Genomic DNA, 18,411 nt, shown 5'->3' with positions numbered 1-18,411 from the left:
TCTCCTATGCAAAAAATGTTGTTGTTTAAGGTGAAGTTCATAACAACAAACCCATCAAATTATGAATAATTTAAAAGACCAGCACCAAGAAAAACAATGTAAGATATATTCTGTTGTAGATAGGACACATCCAAACCAATGAAAATCATCAATCCATAGATCGTTTCAATTTTTTGAAAAAAACAAACAAGGAACAATCCCACGATCCAATTGCTGGTCAAAATTTCAGGCATTGAAGTAAATGAAATTGTGAGAGAATGTGCAATCAAATAAATATTTAGTGCCAAACATTTATTTTCACTTTATATATTAAGTCCTCTATGTTAAGATACCAGAAATGCCAGTAAAACTTCAAATCCAGAGTTAAGAGCAGTAAAAAAAATAGGTTTTCAAGACCAGACCATCCCATATACCATAGCAACGTTTTGTTTTCAAGACTTAGCCCAATATAGAGGGCTTAAACTATGCAATTTGTTTCATATTTGAATGTAGTTAGGGATGAGACAACAATTTCAAATATCCAAGTCAAAAATCAGAAAGTTCGAAATTAATCTAGATTTGAGTGGATAAATGAGTATTCCCGAGCAGTCAGTTAACAAAGTGAAGATTTCCAGGCAAAATGTCAGCAGCTAAAACATTATTTCCATATAATATAAAATTTCAAAAAAACACCCAAAAAAAAATTGATAAACACTGATCACTAATATAAAATGACACAAAAAAAAATTAAGAAACACATATCACGAATATAAAATACCATGCCATGTATAAGTAATTTCAAGATTCCATCCTTACCATCCTCTTTCCAGATACGAGGTTTTGATTGGTGAATAATTGAGGCCTTCCCCTATGGCATTAAGGCTAGGCGTTAAACTATACCCAGCCCAGGATTGTCGGAAAAATAGGATTTCAACATTTATTTGTATGTTGATGATTCTTTTATGCTAATTTTAGTAGCCGTAACAGTAGTCGTGTTCCTGTATTTTGTTCTCTCACTGTGGGTTTCAACTCCCCTTATTTTATTTCAACCAAATTTGGTTGCTTTAACATGTAAAATAAAAGCATAGTAGGGTATGAAGGCCATAAATCCTACTTATGAGAGGCAAGAAGGGTCATCTGGTCATGGTAATAAGATATGCAAGGAGGATATACCAATCATTTAAATCTTAAAATACCCAAATTTTTAAATCAGTGGAAGGTAATACCTCAAACTCTGCCAAGTACCTCCATTGAAGAGACATCTAATTTCAAATGGTGAAACTCTACTACGGACAGTTAAAAACAGTCTCAAAAGATCCCGATCAGCATAGAGACAAACCACCTATTCTAACCTCAAGGTTGCGATCTCAAGGCCAGCTGAAATTCAAATAGCATTGATTCCAGTTGGCTGTGAATCCAGCCCAATTCATCCTATTACAAAGGCCCATTATAGGAGTGGTTAAAAACAAGGTGTAAATCTTACAACAAACCTATTTTAAGTCACAGTTGAAATTAATCTAGATTTGAGTGGATAAATGAGTATTCATGAGCAGTTAGTTAACAAAGTGAAGGTTTCCAGGCAGAATGTCAGCAGCTAAAACATTATTTCCATATAATAGAAAATTTCAAAAAAAACACCCAAAATAATCAAGGTGTAAATCTTACAGCAAAGGAATTATAAATGTCTATAGTCCTTGGACATAATAAGCCCCATCATTTATGAATGAGCCTATAACAAAACATGTATTTAGCATAAGGAGAAATGCACAAGCCAGTTGATATAATTATGCCATTTCATGTAACGAATTGTCATTGTGCATATCAATAACCATGAGCTTTGAAGATTCAGATAAAGAAATGTATCTCATAAAATCCTCATGCAAAGAATGTTAATGATTGAGAACACGACAAGCTTGGTGTCATTTATAACAAACAAGATTACGGGCACTTGAAATAAAATAAAAACGAAGGTTAGTATAACAAGGTTATTTGGTGTGCTAGTTAGCAGAGTAGGGTAAAGTCTAAAAAAGCGGTAGATGAGAAAATCCTAAACTCCAAAATGACAGCAACCATGGCTTGTCCTTGTAAAACAGAGCAATGAAATAAATGGAAACAAAATTTGGTTGTCTAACCAAACCTCCGTGAAGATTGGAGATTCATAAAAGCCTCATGCAAAGAATGTTAATGATTGAGAACACGGCAAGCTTGGTGTCATTTATAACAAACAAGATTACAGGTTTGCGGCTCTTCTAAGAAAAACAACCTCAAACTCTGCCAAGTACCTCCATTGAAGAGAGCTTGACATGTAATTTCAAATGGTCAAACTCCACTCCTGACAGCTAAAAACAGTCCCAAATGATCCCGATCAGCATAGAGACAGACCACCTATTCTAACCTCAAGGTTGCGATGTCAAGGCCAGCTGAAATTCAAATTGCAGATAAAAAATAATGCAAGTGATAAAAGGTTCCAATTCCAGGATAACAATTTATAGGTTGTCAAAAATAGATTAAGACGGGGTTACATCTCTTGTCAAGTATCTGAAACAAGAGATCATAACAAAACACCCACCTCATTCATGACCATACATTGAACATATAAACGCTATATGACAAGAATCCCTGCATGATATCCATATAAAGGCCTAATACCAGCTATGCTCGCTCTGGACCGAGCCTCCATGAAGATTGAAGATTCAGATAAAGCAAAGGAATATGTAGTGCATTGGAGAACTCAGAAGGAAAAAACAATTTGACTTACAGAAAATTTTTCAGCATTCATGGATATAGATGCTAGACTTGTGAAAGGCGTAAAGGCTCAACTTGCAGAATATTTGTCTTAAAAAAAATTAACTTATTTCAACACTGTTATAATGAGGTTTTATGAAAACATCGAGCCTCAATTTGATGAATAGAGGTTTTGTAAAATTGCATAAGAAATACTATGGCTTTCCTCAAAGCAGCTAAGAATTCATTTACCAGGAAGGAGCCTAAAGAGCGAATTCCTAGAGTCCATCTTCCGTATGTTCATGGGACCACAGATAAGATTGCAAGGGTTCTTAAGAGGCATAATATCCCCTCCACGTTTAGACCTCTTAACACCATTCGTAAATCCCTAAGATCTGTAAAGGATCCCATCGACCCCAAAGAGATGAAAGGGGTTTATATTATTCCTTGCTCTTGTGGGACCCCCTATATTGGTGAGACTGGTCGCTCCATTAATCAAAGGATTAGTGAGCACGTGGCTGACCTAAAGCATATGAGAACTAATTCTTCCACGTTAGCAGAACATGTAGAGAAAACCAATCATCATGTCTGCATCGAGGAGGCTTGTGTGATTGCTAGAGTGTCTCGATTCCATCACCGGAAATTTAGGGAAGCCCTTGAGATTGAAAAAAGGCCGATCAATCTGAATAGAGAGGATGGCTGGAAGATTAGTAGTTGGTGGGTCCCAGCCCTCTCCTCCTAGTTGTTTGCCTTCTTTCTCTCCCTTAGTATTTGTTTTTTATTAAGTTTGTGATTTCTATCAATTTATTTATTTATTATTACTATTTATTTATTTTTTATTATTATTATTATTATTTCCACTGGTATTATTATTATTATTCTTTCTATGTTATTATTATTATTTTATCTTTATTATTTTATCTATTATTAATATTATTTTTTTAAAACTTTGTGTTTCAATTTTGATTTAATTATAATTTATTCACTAAAATTAATTTCATATTAGTTAATTTATTTGAACTATTAATGGTTCTTAATATATTTAGTTTTATTTATAATTATGTATTTTACCTATTATTTTTATGTAGTCTCTTTGCGTATTAATTTTATTTTAATTTATAAAAATTAATTTTAAAATCAATCTAATTTTAATTTAAAACTAATATACTTTTGGTTCCTTAAATTAATTGTTATTATTGTAATAATTTTATTTTATTTTATTGTTATTATTGTAGTAATTTAAAACTAATATACTTTTGGTTCCTTAAATTAATTGTTATTATTGTAATAATTTTTTATTTATTTTATTATTATTATTATTATTTATTTATTTATTTTTACGATCATTCATTACTCCATGTTTCACGTTTATAACTAACTCTTAAATTTTTTTATAAAAAGTAATTCATTTTATATAATTTTTAATTTAATTCATTTTAATTTTTTCAACATATTTGAAATTATTTATTTTTTGATTTACTTATTAGTAATTTTAATTTTAAAAGAAAATAATAATAATAATAATAATAGGTTTGATGTTTATAACTAACTATTAAAAAATTTTAAAAAGTAATTCATTTTATATAATTTAATTCATTTTAATTTTTTCAACATATTTGTAATTATTAATTTTTGATTTACTTATTATTAATTTTAATTTAAAAAAAATATATTATTATTATTATTAATTTCCCTTTATCTTGGTCAAACTAACCGTTATCATTTTCTAGCTGTTATTTTTTAGCCATTGAGTCATGGATTCTCTGCCCTATCTATTTAATGTGCTAAATGAGATCTGCTCATTCAACTTGTCCTGATGATGCACCACACTGGATATATATATATATTATTTTCCAAAATTAGACCAAAGATGAGCTAGTAGATACAGATGGCATAGTTCTTTTTAGTAATTAAGATGTAATTAAATATCATCAGTCAAACTTAGCCCAATCTAGAGGGCTTAAACTATGCAATTTGTTTCATATTCGAATGTACTTAGGGATGAGACAACAATTCAAATATCAAAGTCAAAAATCAGAAAGTTGGAAATTAATCTAGATTTGAGTGGATAAATAAGTAATCACGAGCAGTCAGTTAACAAAGTGAAGATTTCTAGGCAAAATGTCAGCAACTAAAACATTATTTCGATATAATATAAAATTTCAAAAAAACACCCAAAAAAATTGATAAACACCAATCACTAATATAAAATGACACAAAAAAAAAACTTAATAAACACATATCACTAATATAAAATACCATGCCATGTATAAGTAATTTCAAGATTCCATCCTTACCATCCTCTTTCCAGATATGAGGTTTTGATTGGTGCATAACTGAGGCCTTCCCCTATGGCATTAAGGCTACACGTTAAAATATACCCAGCCCAGGATTGTAGGCAAAATAGGATTTCAACATTTATTTGTATGTTGATGATTCTTTTATGCTAATTTTAGTAGCCATAACAGTAGCAGTGTTCTTGTATTCTGTTCTCTCACTGTGGGTTTCAACTCCCCTTAATTTTATTTCAACCAACTTTGGTTTTTTTAACATGTAAAATAAAAACATAAGTAGGGTATGAAGGCCATAAATCTTGCTTATGAGAGGCAAGAAGGGTCATTTGGTCATGGCAATAAGATATGCAAGGAGGATATACCAATCATTTAAATGTTAAAATACCCAAATTTTTAAATCAGTGGAAGGTAATACCTCAAACTTTGCCAAGTACCTCCATTGAAGAGACATGTAATTTCAAATGGTGAAACTCCACTCCAGAAAGCTAAAAACAGTCCCAAACGATCCCGAACAGCATAGAGAAAGACCGCCTATTCTAACCTCAAGGTTGTGATCTCAAGGGCAGCTGAAATTCAAATAGCATTGATTCCAGTTGGCTGTGAATCCAGCCCAATTCATCCTCTTACAAATGCCCATGATAGGAGTGGTTAAAAACAAGGTGTAAATCTTACAACAAACCTATTTTGAAGTCATAGTTGAGGGAATCCCACAAGATTGAATATAATGAGGTTTTATGCAAACATCGAACCTCAATTTGATTAATAGATGTTTTGTAAAATTGCATAAGAAATATTATTTTCCAAAATTAGACCAAAGATGAGCTGGTAGATACAAATGGAATAGTTCTTCTTTTTAGTAATTAAAGATGTAATTAAATATCATCAGTCAAACTTAGCCCAATCTAGAGGGCTTAAACTATGCAATTTGTTTCATATTCGAATGTATTTACGGATGAGACGACAATTTCAAATATCCAAGTCAAAAATCAGAAAATTGGAGATTAATTTAGATTTGAGTGGATAAATGAGTATTCATGAGCAGTCAGTTAACAAAGTGAAGATTTCCAGGCAAAATGTCAGCGGCTAAAAAATTATTTCCATATAATATAAAATTTCAAAAAAACACCCAAAAAAAATTTGATAAACACCGATCACTAATATAAAATGACACAAGAAAAAACTTAATAAACACGCATCACTAATATAAAATACCATGCCATGTATAAGTAATTTCAAGATTCCATCCTTACCATCCTCTTTCTAGATACGAGGTTTTGATTGGTGAATAACTGAGGCCTTCCCCTATGGCATTAAGGCTAGGCGTTAAACTATACCCATCCCAGGATTGTAGGCAAAATAGGATTTCAACATTTATTTGTATGTTGATGATTCTTTTATGCTAATTTTAGTAGCCATAACAGTAGCAGTGTTCCTGTATTTTGTTCTCTCACTGTGGGTTTCAACTCCCCTTATTTTATTTCAACCAACTTTGGTTGCTTTAACATGTAAAATAAAAACATAGTAGGGTATGAAGGCCATAAATCCTGCTTATGAGAGGCAAGAAGGGTCATCTGGTCATGGCAATAAGATATGCAAGTAGGATATACCAATCATTTAAATTTTAAAATACCCAAATTTTTAAATCAGTGGAAGATAATACCTCAAACTCTGCCGAGTACCTCCATTGAAGAGATATCTAATTTCAAATGGTGAAACTCCACTCCGGACGGCTAAAAACAGTCCAAACGATCCCAATCAGCATAGAGATAGACCACCTATTCTAACCTCAAGGTTGCAATCTCAAGGCCAGCTGAAATTCAAATAGCATTGATTCCAGTTGGCTGTGAATCCAACCTAATTCATCCTGTTACAAAGGCCCATGATAGGAGTGGTTAAAAACAAGGTGTAAATCTTACAGCAAACCTATTTTGAAGTCACAGTTGAAATTAATCTAGATTTGAGTGGATAAATGAGTATTCACGAGCAGTCAGTTAACAAAGTGAAGATTTCCAGGCAGAATGTCAGCAGCTAAAACATTATTTCCATATAATATAAAATTTCAAAAAACACCCAAAAAAAACAAGGTGTAAATCTTACAGCAAAGGAAGTATAAATGTCTACATTCCTTGGACATAATAAGCCCCATCATTTATGAATGAGCCTATAACAGAACATGTATTTAGCATAAGGAGAAATGCACAAGCCAGTTGATATAATTATGCCATTTCATGTAACGAGTTGTCATTGTGCATATCAATAACCATGAGCTTTGAATATTCAGATAAAGAAATGTGTCTCATAAAAGCCTCATGCAAAGAATGTTAATGATTGAGAAGGCTGTGTGACCAGAAAATTTGAGCCTTGCTTTGCAGCGAATCTTCCTTTCAATGTAAAAAGCATTTGCAACATAATGATTTTTTGATAATAGAAATCTATTTTCAATTTTAAAAAGGACAAGATTATTTAGGCTGCTCTATTGGAGATTATGGTGTTTCAGAATTGTAATGGTTGACAAACTAGACATGAAAAAGGTGGATAATCTCTATTTTCATTTCTTTTGAGATACACATCAAATTATAAAGAACACAGATGTAAATTTCTTACAAGTTGAAAGCTTATACCTCCTGCAACACTCTCTATGTTTTTATGACAATTTGTGGCTTCTACACATAACCAGCTTATACCAACGTTTCAATAATTTTCTTTCCCAAAATCATTAGAAGTACTGATTTCACTCATTATCAAGATTATATGTCGTATACATTATTTTAATGATTGAAAGTAGTGTTCAAGTCTTTGAATGTCAAAGAAAACATTGCTTGACTTTGCTAATAGTTTTGAGTCTTGACACAACAAAAAGTAGAATGGCCTTTCTCAGTGGCATTATTACACATACCATATACGGTGATCCCCTGCAGTTGTCCACTCCTCCATACAAATAGAACAATGTAGAGCCTCAGCATCACTTGTAAGAAGTAAATGACTTCTATCACTTGTGCTCTCATCTCCACTCATATGAGAACTTTTTCCCTTGTTACTGATTTGTTGACAAGGTTCCACTGTCGACTGTTGAGCCTCTGGACTAATTACCAACATACACTGATCAGTTTTTAACTGATGTTTTACTTTCCATTGCTGCCTCGATTCTTTAATCGGCCTTTGTTCTCCAAACATAGAGTTTTCTTCTTGTTTCAGTTCAGGAATAGTTGTCAAAGTAGAACGAACTTCAGTCGTTTCTTTCTCAGCTTCCATCTTACAAATATTTTTCTCTCTCTCTTTCTTCTCAAAGCTTCCTAACTTTTCTTGCAGAACTTGGACTGTTCCCCGCAAAGAACAAATAATATTTTCTCTTTGTTTTATTGCTAATTTCTTCTCCAGTTTCACGTGTTTCAAAGCCCTATCCCTTTCTACAAATGTTTTTGATATGTCAGCGTTTTTCTCTTCTGCCTTTTTCTTTTCTTCAATTACTTTTCTCAAGGCATCTACCGCTTTTTGTAGATAATCCTCCCTTTCTTGCAGCTCCTTTTCCAATTTTTCCTTCTCACAGGCCACGTTATGCAAATCAACCTTCCCCTGATTTAGTTCCCTCGCATATTTCATATTGTCATCACTTAGCTTAATCAGTTCCCTCATATAACTAATGTTGATATAATTCTGTATATGATCATTGAAACCCAAGAATACCCTTGATGAGATTCCGTGATACATTTCAAAAATACTGAAGTTAGCAGCAGGTGGAACTGACTGCGAGAATGAGATGTTTGTTCTTGTAATGGGAAAATTTTGGGCAGTATTACTAATCCCAAGGCATTGAGTATTAAATTGATGCAACTGAGAATTAGAAGTTTCAGTTACACTGCTCGAAAACATATTCCAATTGTTTACAATTCCATGACTCTGTGGTGGAATAACCATGCCCTCTTCGAATTGAGACCGTTGCCAATTGAGTTCCGTCTCCAGGCGACCGTTGCCAATTGAGTTCCGTCTCCAGGCGAAACGGAAAATTATTTACAAATTCATGAATACATGGCACCGATTCCAAACATTCCAAATAAGGCAAGAGATAGGTCTCTAGTTTCCCATGAGAAGCCTGCACATGATATTGGTAGGGAATGAGGCAAATGACATTTCCATCTTGATTTCTAACCCTGGCCACATTTGAAGTATCAATTAAAAGCGTATTTTCACTACCATAGTCTCCCAGATCTTCCCACACTCTAGTAAAATTCTTATAACATCCATGAACTGCATTGTCCTGTTGGTTGATTCTCGTTATGATACAGTCCTCAATGGAATAAGAAAGAATCCTACCAGAACTACTACCTCCTAAAATGTTCTGCAACACAAAATCATGCACCTCTCTAGGTTTCTCTGACCACGGAATCACCATTTGGAATTGAATGCTCTGCCATTTTAAACTATGGATAGATCAGATTTTCTATTTCCATCTTCGTCTCAGATTTGGAGATGGATGACCTCGGCCATTTTACAGTATGGAATTGGATGATCTCGGCCATTTTACAGTATGGAATTGGATGACCTCTGCCATTTTAAACTATGATAGTAACATTCTTTCTAACAATCACATTTGGAATTGGATTATCTGTCATTTTAAACTATGGAATTGGATGATCTCTACCATTTTAAACTATGACAGTCGCATTCTTTCTAACAATCACATTTGGAATTGAACTATGACAATCACATTCTTTCTAACAATCACATTTGGAATTGAATGATCTGTCATTTTAAACTATGGAATTAGATGATCTCTGCCATTCTAAAATATGGCAGTCACATTCTTTCTAACAATCACATTTGGAATTGGATGTCTCTGTCCTTTTAAACCATGGAATTGAATGATCTCTGCCATTTTAAAATATGACAATCACATTCTTTTCAACATTCACATTTGAAGTTGGATGATCTCTGTCATTTGAAACTATTGAACTGGATGATCTCTAACATTTTAAACTATGACAGTCTCTGTTGAGATTTTATGTTTTAGTCAAATAGGCAAAAATCTCTGAAGGATGACAACAATAGGGATTCAGTTCCTAGATTAGCTCCAGGTTGTTGGGAGGGAGTTAATGCATCCTATATTTGATGTGAGGGAGTTATGAGGCTGTTAGATTCTCTATGCTATATAACAGGCAGTCATTTAGATGATTTGCTAAGAGAGTGTGAGGATTTCATGATGTAATCTCCTAATTTGATTAATAAACTCCTGATGCCTATGTTTGGTGGACGTAGCCCAGATTGGTTGGGTGAACCACGTTAAAAGTTGTGTCTTATGTGTTTGTTGATTTATTCTGTTGTGTGTTTAATTAATTTGTTGTGCACCTGATCCAACAATTGGTATCAGAGCATGTTGGAGGTGTTGGTGCTGAGAGGATTCTCTGCGTGAGTGGATTGCTGGTAGTTTTTCTGCGTGAAGAGTTGGAGCGCTGAGGGCGCGTGGTGCTGGAGGTGCTGATTTGTTTTGCTGCTGCGTATACATTGCTGTGCGTTGGATTGGGTGGGCGCTCTTCAAACCGTTCCGATGCGGAGAATAGCGTGTATTGACAACGGTATGACGCAGTTTTCAAAAAACATATTCTTGATATGCATTAGCAACTGTGTATTGAAAACGGTATGACGCAGTTTGAATTAATGCGATAGTTTTAAACACGGTGTTGATATGTTACCAAAAACAGCGTGGCTATGTGTTTAAAACAGCGTGTATATATTTCTAAAAAAAATCAGCGTAAATATATTGTAATTTCTGTGCACGCATTTCTTTGCAAACAAAAGCAAAAAAAAAAATTATGGGAGGCCGTTAGCAATTGCCCGTATGGTAAGGTATGGTAAGGTTTGGATTCATGCGACAGTAGCGCTCTCACTTACCAAATAGATACAACTGGTTATTAGAGATGGACTGAAAGGCTGAGTCTTATCTCCAACAAAGCGATTTGCAGGGGTTCACTGCCTTCATTTTTTTTTTTTTAAGAAACTTAGTTTGAAAATACAAGCAAACCTCAGATTAAGTCGTGGTAGGAATCTGGTTTTAGCACAATGAGATCGCACAGTTAAGAGTCTGTTATTTGTTAGCCATCCACTGGCCTTACCGATTGCCTGAGAGCTGCCATTTGTCACCAAATCTGCTCGGTTGAGAGGCTGCCATTTAGTTATGTATTGAATCGATGGTTACATATGCCATCAAAATTCACCATATAATTGAAGTTCACCGACCAACAAAACTGCAATTTTTTGTTTTCACAGCAATAAGTCAGTGTTTTTTTGTTGAGTAAAAACAAAGGCAAAGGCAGAAAGGCAGAAAGACATAGGCAGAAATTTTTTTTTGAAGGGAAGATATTTTTTGTTTTAAAGGCATAGGCAATTTTTTTTAATTGCTGGTATTTAAAACGTTTATTTTGGAGATTATTGTGTTTTTTGCTGATTCAAAATGGCGAAAACGCAAAGTGCCCGGTTTGAAATTGAGAAATTTAATGGCAAGAATAATTTTGAGATCTGGAAGGTAAAGATGCACGATCTGCTGGTTCAACAAGGTGTGGCGAAAGCACTGTTGGGGAAAAACAAAAGGCCTCCTTCCATGACGGAGGATGAATGGGATGAGATGGAAGATAGAGCTCTAAGCGCAATTTGGTTATGTCTGGCGGACGATGTTCTGTTCAACATTGTGTCAGAGAAAACCGCCGCAGGCTTGTGGTCGAAGCTTGAGAAGCTCTATATGACGAAATCTTTGACAAATCGGATTCTCCTGAAGCGACAGCTTTATGGTTTGTGGATGAAAGAAGGTACCTCAATTGCTGATCACCTGAATGTTTTTAATACCTTATTGGTGCAATTAGACAGTCTAGATGTGAAATTTGATTCAGAGGATAAGGCGATAACTTTATTATGTTCATTGCCCGAATCCTGGGATCACTTTGCTACTTCCATAAGCTTTAGTACATCAGATATCCTTGAATTTGACGATGTTGTTGGAGCCTTGTTGGCTGAGGAGACAAGGAAGAGGTCGAATGCAGACACCTCTACATCAGAGGTAATGATGGCCAAAGGTCGCTCACGAGAGAGACACTCCGGGGGAAAGCATAGTGACTCTCGTTCGAAGTCCAAAGGAAAGAAGCCAAAGATGAAGTGCTGGCATTGTGGCAAGGCTGGACATCTGAAAAAGGATTGCTGGAAGCGAAAGCAGGCTGCTAAAGAAGGTTCTTCGACAGAAAAGAAGGAAGCCAATACCACAGATACATGTTCAGTATCAGGTTCAGGTATGAGTGATGAGGTATTGTCAGTTAATGTTTCAAAACATGATCAACATTGATTGTTAGATTCTGGGGCATCTAACCACATGTGTATACATAAATATTGGTTTAAAACATATACATCAATTGATGATGGTGTTGTGCACATGGGTAATGATGTAACATGTAATATTGTTGGGATTGGAAGCATACAACTACAAATGTTTGATGGCACAACCAAAATATTAACTGATGTGAGGCATGTACCAGATTTAAGGAAAATTTTGATTTCATTAGGAGCACTTGATTCAAATGGATATAAAACTGTAATTCAAGGTGGAGTTATGAAAATCTATAAAGGTATCTTACTAGTGATGAAAGCTAAGAAAGTGGGAAATCTATTTCAGTTAGAAGGTAGAACTGGGTCAGATCATGTGTCTGTGTCTGAACATGACAGTAGTTCCATTCACTTATGGCATCAAAGATTGAGGCATATGAGTGAAAGAGGATTGAAAATTTTGGCTGACCGAAAGTTACTTCCTAATCTAAGATCTGGAAAATTGGATTTCTGTAAACAGTGTCTGTTTGGTAAACAAAGTAAACAAAAGTTTAAAACGGGCAAACATACTAGTAAAGGTATACTTGATTATATCCATTCTGATGTTTGGGGTCCAGCCCCTACAACGTCATATGGTGGTTCGTCTTATTTTGTATCATTCATTGATGACTTTTCTCGGAAATTTTGGGTCTTCATGTTGAAAAAGAAGTCTGATGTTTTTACAGTTTTCAAGCAGTTTAGAGCATTGGTAGAAAACAACACTGGTAGAACTATAAAATGTTTAAGAACTGACAATGGTGGTGAGTTTTCCTCCAAGGAGTTTGACAGCTATTGCAAGGATGCAGGGATCGAAAGACATAAGACCACGGTTTATACTCCTCAGCAGAATGGAGTTGCTGAACGCATGAACAGGACTCTTCTAGAGAGAGCAAGGTGTATGCTGAGTAACGCTGGGTTGCCAAAGGAGTTGTGGACGGAAGCAGTGGCAACAGCTTGTTATGTGATAAACCGATCTCCATCAACGGCAATAGACTGCAATGTTCCGCAAGAGGTATGGAAAGGACACCCTTGTGATTATTCTAAACTCAGAGTGTTTGGCTGTGATGCATATGCTCTAGTGCCTAAACATCAGCGAACTAAATTAGATCCAAAATCGAAAAGGTATGTCTTTGTTGGGTATGGTGATGGAACAAAGGGATTTAGATTGTGGGATCCTACTACCCGCAAAATCATCATCAACAGAGATGTAAGGTTTAATGAATCCTCTCTTGTACAGTTAGATGTAGATAGAAGATTGAAACAGGATGATGTATCTGATTTCCAGCATATTCAGTTTGACAACATTTCTAATGATAGTCATAACGACCATAGTTCAGATTCTAGTCATGAACAGGTTTCAGAATCAGATTATAAACAGGGTTCAGATGGGGGACATGAACAGGTCTCAGATGGCGATCATGAAGAAATTCCTACAGTTGATAGACATCCAATTGTGGAAGCACCAGAAACATTCTTAAGGAGATCTACAAGAATCAAACGTCGTCCGAAAAGGTATGATGATCATGTTACTTCAGTTGCTTTGATCGCTAATGATGATGAACCTTTGTGTTATCAGGAACTGTAGAAGGTTCAAATAGTGAGAAATGGAAAGCAGCCATGAAGGAAGAAATGATGGCCTTAGGTAAGAATGGCACGTGGGATCTGGTTGAGCTTCCGAAAGGCAGGAAAACTGTGGGATGCAAGTGGGTGTTCAACCTGAAACGGGGTGTGAATGATACGGAAGACAGGTACAAAGCGAGACTGGTTTCAAAAGGGTTTTCTCAGAAAGCTGGAATAGACTTTCATGAGATATTTTCACCAGTGGTTAAAATTGTTTCAATTAGAATTGTGTTAGCATTAGTGGCTTTGTTTGATTTGGAGTTGCAGCAGTTAGATGTTAAGACTGCATTTCTACATGGTGATTTAGATGAGGAAATATATATGGAACAACCGGAAGGGTTTGTTCAGCATCGCAATGCGAAATTTGTCTGCAGGCTCAAGAAGTCATTATATGGCCTGAAGCAGTCGCCTCGGCAGTGGTATAAGAAGTTTGATTCTTTCATGTTGAGTTAGAAATATGTAAGAAGTGAATATGATCATTGTGTTTACTTTAAGCAGTTAAATAATGGCATGTTCATTATCTTAGTGTTATATGTTGATGATATGCTTTTAGCAAGTAAAAGCATTGAAGAAATCAACAGGTTGAAGACTCAGATGGCAAGGACGTTTGATATGAAAGATCTAGGAGCCGCAAGACAGATTTTGGGCATGGAGATTTTCAGAGACAGGAGTAATGATAAGTTGTGGCTATCACAACAAAAGTATTTTGAGAAAATACTTTTGAGGTTTGGTATGAATAATGTGAAGCCTGTGTCGATCCCTTTAGCTTCCCATTTTAAGCTTTCTTCGAGTTTATGTCCTAATACAGATGAAGAAAAGGATTATATGTCTCGAATTCCTTATGCCAATGTAGTAGGATGTTTGATGTATGCGATGGTGTGTACGGGACCAGATATTTCTCATGCAGTTGGGGTTGTCAGCAGGTACATGGAAAATCCGGGTAAAGAACACTGTTCAGCAGAGAAATGGGTGCTTCGGTACTTGAGAGGCACAAGTAGTTATTGTATTTCTTACAATAAGAGTAGTGAATCTGTTTGCGGATATGTTGATTCCGATTTTGCAGGTGATTTGGATAAGAGAAGGTCAACTTCAGGGTACGCCTTTACTCTTGTAGGTGGAGCTATCAGCTGGATGTCAAAGCTACAGAACATTGTTGCTTTGTCCACTACTGAAGCAGAATACATTGCTACTTCTCATGCTTGCAAAGAGGCAGTTTGGTTGAAAGGTTTGCTTGGTGAGTTTGGTAGGTTACAGGATAACATCAGGTTACTTTGTGACTGTCAAAGTGCAATACATTTGGCTAAGAATCCGGCCTATCATAGTAAGTCAAAGCATATTCCAATCAAATATCATTTTGTAAGACAGGTTATCAGTGAAAGGGGAGTTTCTCTTGAAAAGGTGCATACAAAGGAGAACTGTGCAGACATGTTCACGAAACCAGTTTTGTTGGAGAAGCTACGCTGGTGTTTGGCTTCTCTTGGCTTGCAGAAAAGATAAAATAATAATAACAGGGCATCAGGCGAATTGTTGTCAAGGTGGAGATTGTTGAGATTTTCTATTTTAGTCAAATAGGCAAAAATCTCTGAAGGATGACAACAATAGGGATTCAGTTCCTAGATTAGCTCCAGGTTGTTGGGAGGGAGTTAATGCCTCCTATATTTGATGTGAGGGAGTTATGAGGCTGTTAGATTCTCTATGCTATATAACAGGCAGTCATTCAGATGACTTGCTAAGAGAGTGTGAGGATTTCATGATGTAATCTCCTAATTTGATTAATAAACTCCTGATGCCTATGTTTGGTGGACGTAGCCCAGATTGGTTGGGTGAACCACGTTAAAAGTTGTGTCTTATGTGTTTGTTGATTTATTCTGCTGTGTGTTTAATTAATTTGCTGTGCACCTGATCCAACAGTCTCATTCTTTCTAACAATCAAATTTGGAATTGGATGATCTCTGTCATTTTAAACTATGACAGTCACATTCTTTCTAACATTCACATTTGGAATTGGATGTCTCTGTCATTTTAAACTATGGAATTGGATGATCTCTGCCATTTTAAACTATGACAGTCTCATTCTTTCTAACAATCACATTTTCTAACATTCACATTTGGAATTGGATGTCTCTGCCATTTTAAACTATGTAATCAGATGATATTTGCCATTTTAAACTGACAGTCACATTCTTTCTGACAATTACATTTAGAATTGGATGATCTGTCATTTTAAACTAGGGATAGATCATTTTTTTTCTATTTCCATCTTCATCTCACATTTGGAATAAGATGATATCTACCATTTGAATTCTTACATTTGGACTTGGATGATCTCTGCCATCTTAAGTCTCACGTTTGGATTTGGATGATCTTTGCCATTTTAAGTCTCATGTTTTGATTTGGATTATCTCTGCCATTTTAAACTATAGATTGATCAATAGATTTTTTTTTCATCTTTGGAAACATAATCTCTACTATTTTGACTTATGATCAGCTTTTTCTACCTTCATCCTAAATGTGTTTGATCTCTGCTAATTTAACCTATGGATAAATTAGTTTGATTCCAATTAGATGATTCAAAACATTCCAAAAACCACTCTGAAAACTAAGAAAAAGCTATACTTTTTATGTATGTCTAATAACTTAAAACGAAAAAAGAAGCACTTCTCTATATATAAAACCAAATCACACAACCCCCTTCTATAAAAGCCAACAAGAGAGGATACATCCCTACTGGAGAAATTACTACTTAAATCAATAAAAACTGCAAACATATATACCCTCACAATTTAACACTGATTACGCAATCAATTAAAACCACAACAGTTGAGGAGGCTCATTCCAACGTCTTTAGAAATCGAGAACAGATACAATATCATGATTTAAAACTGAACACGAGTTTGCGATGCTGTTACCAGTTCGATAAAAATAAGCTACAGGGTACCATAAAGCCAAACAGGCTGCAATAAAAAAAAATACTGTAACAATTTTAACCTCATTCTAGAGAATTCCGAAGAGCAATATGATACTTACATCATTTCAATTTGTTCCAATCCAAACAGCTAAATGAGTTAAACCCTCTCAAAATTATAACAAAAATAAAATAGGTTTAAAATGATATAAGAAATTTGAAAAATAGAGTACCAATCCACAGGCCTCGAATCCAATTCCAGAAACATATACGCCATAGGAATGAAAGGGCGAGCCTCAAAAAACTGTTTCAAAGCCCCATGGCCCCTAAACCCAGCGCCAGACAAAACACATACAATTAGAATCAAAAGCTAAAACTCAAAAGGCTGCATTCAAAGTTCCCCATTCATGAGGTATAACAGAACCACAAAAAACAAAACCCAGACCTGCAATGCCAGAGCATTATCCCCATTCAAAAGCAAAGAAGTAGCAAATATAAACGCCATTGTTCCATAGTCTTAACTGTGCAAACCAATCATTTCCATCTGGAAAATCAAGAAAATAAAGACGATGACGAGTTAAGGAGATGATAGTGACCCTTTTTCTGGCCTTCTTCGGCTGCCTTTCGCCCGGGAGGCTTCATGCTCACACACATAAAGAAGAATGTCGATTTCAAAAGCTGCAACGTTGTCTAGCCGCGGAACAAAATTGGACAACCCCGTTTCGACAATAGGATCTGCCTAAGATTTCCCCCAGTGGCAGTCTGATCAGAGTTTTTGCATAACAGGGCTAGGTACTTTATGCACCCTCTACTTTATAACCCATATACAATTTGCGGCGCACCCCTAAACCCTGGAAAACCTTGTTTTACCCACACTTAGGTCATTTTTTTCCTGAGAATATACACATCAGTTTCTTCATACGCATACTTCGGATGCAAATCCTCATGGGAAACTTTCTCCACAGTGAAATAATTAGGACAAATCTGCCAGAAAAGCTGATGGGCTTCTGGAGATCGTATCTGATAACCTAATAGAGTTACAGTATTCACTCCAGAAAGGGCATTCATGGTGGAAATCAAAGGCTCCACAGTATTCTCCAAATAAGAAACATCCATGACAACAATGAAATCAAATGGAGGCTTCAGTACCTGAATCTGCTTCTCGTTGTTCCAATAGAGCTGAGAAATCTTCACTCTTCCAACGCCGGATCCCGGTTTGGGTGAGGTCGATCCGCTGGGTCGCATCTCAGTTAAATCTATAACTAAAGTATACCGGTATAATCAATTGGATGGGTAAGATTATTTTAATCATCTAACACTAAAATCAAAGGCTTAGAAATGTACATGTAACCCAAGAGGAAAGTTGATTTCAAAGGGAAACGCCTTACGACGTAATTATGTTAACGAATTTGCAAACGTGATGCCTCGAATCACACCTTTATGAAAATACACGAAGGATACACCTAGATCCTTATTTCTCTTAATGTGATGCCTCAAATCAGATATTTATGAAAATACACGAAAGAGACACATAGATCATTATATTTC

The 18,411-nt window shown here is 35.4% G+C and overlaps 1 long non-coding RNA gene across 2 annotated transcripts; it reads right to left on the bottom strand.

The window, feature by feature from the left end:
• Window positions 1–5,363: 5,363 nt before the first annotated feature.
• Window positions 5,364–18,167, bottom strand: LOC149216077 (uncharacterized). Of its 2 annotated transcripts, none has more exons than XR_016250531.1 (3): window positions 18,013–18,167; window positions 7,095–7,158; window positions 5,364–5,617 (listed from the first exon to the last, which is right to left on the bottom strand). It is a non-coding gene; the product is annotated as an uncharacterized LOC149216077 (long non-coding RNA). The 2 variants fall into 2 exon arrangements; XR_016250530.1 differs by lacking the exon at window positions 18,013–18,167 and adding an exon at window positions 17,460–17,588.
• Between the last annotated feature and the right edge of the window lie 244 nt (window positions 18,168–18,411).

The sequence above is a fragment of the Pinus tabuliformis genome, chromosome 1_1 (genome assembly GCF_031772625.1).
Source record: "Pinus tabuliformis cultivar Carrire ecotype Pingquan chromosome 1_1, CPIR1, whole genome shotgun sequence".
Lineage (NCBI taxonomy): Eukaryota > Viridiplantae > Streptophyta > Pinopsida > Pinales > Pinaceae > Pinus > Pinus tabuliformis.
Note: the sequence above shows the minus strand (reverse complement) of the source record. Positions and strands in the feature narration are given on the sequence as shown.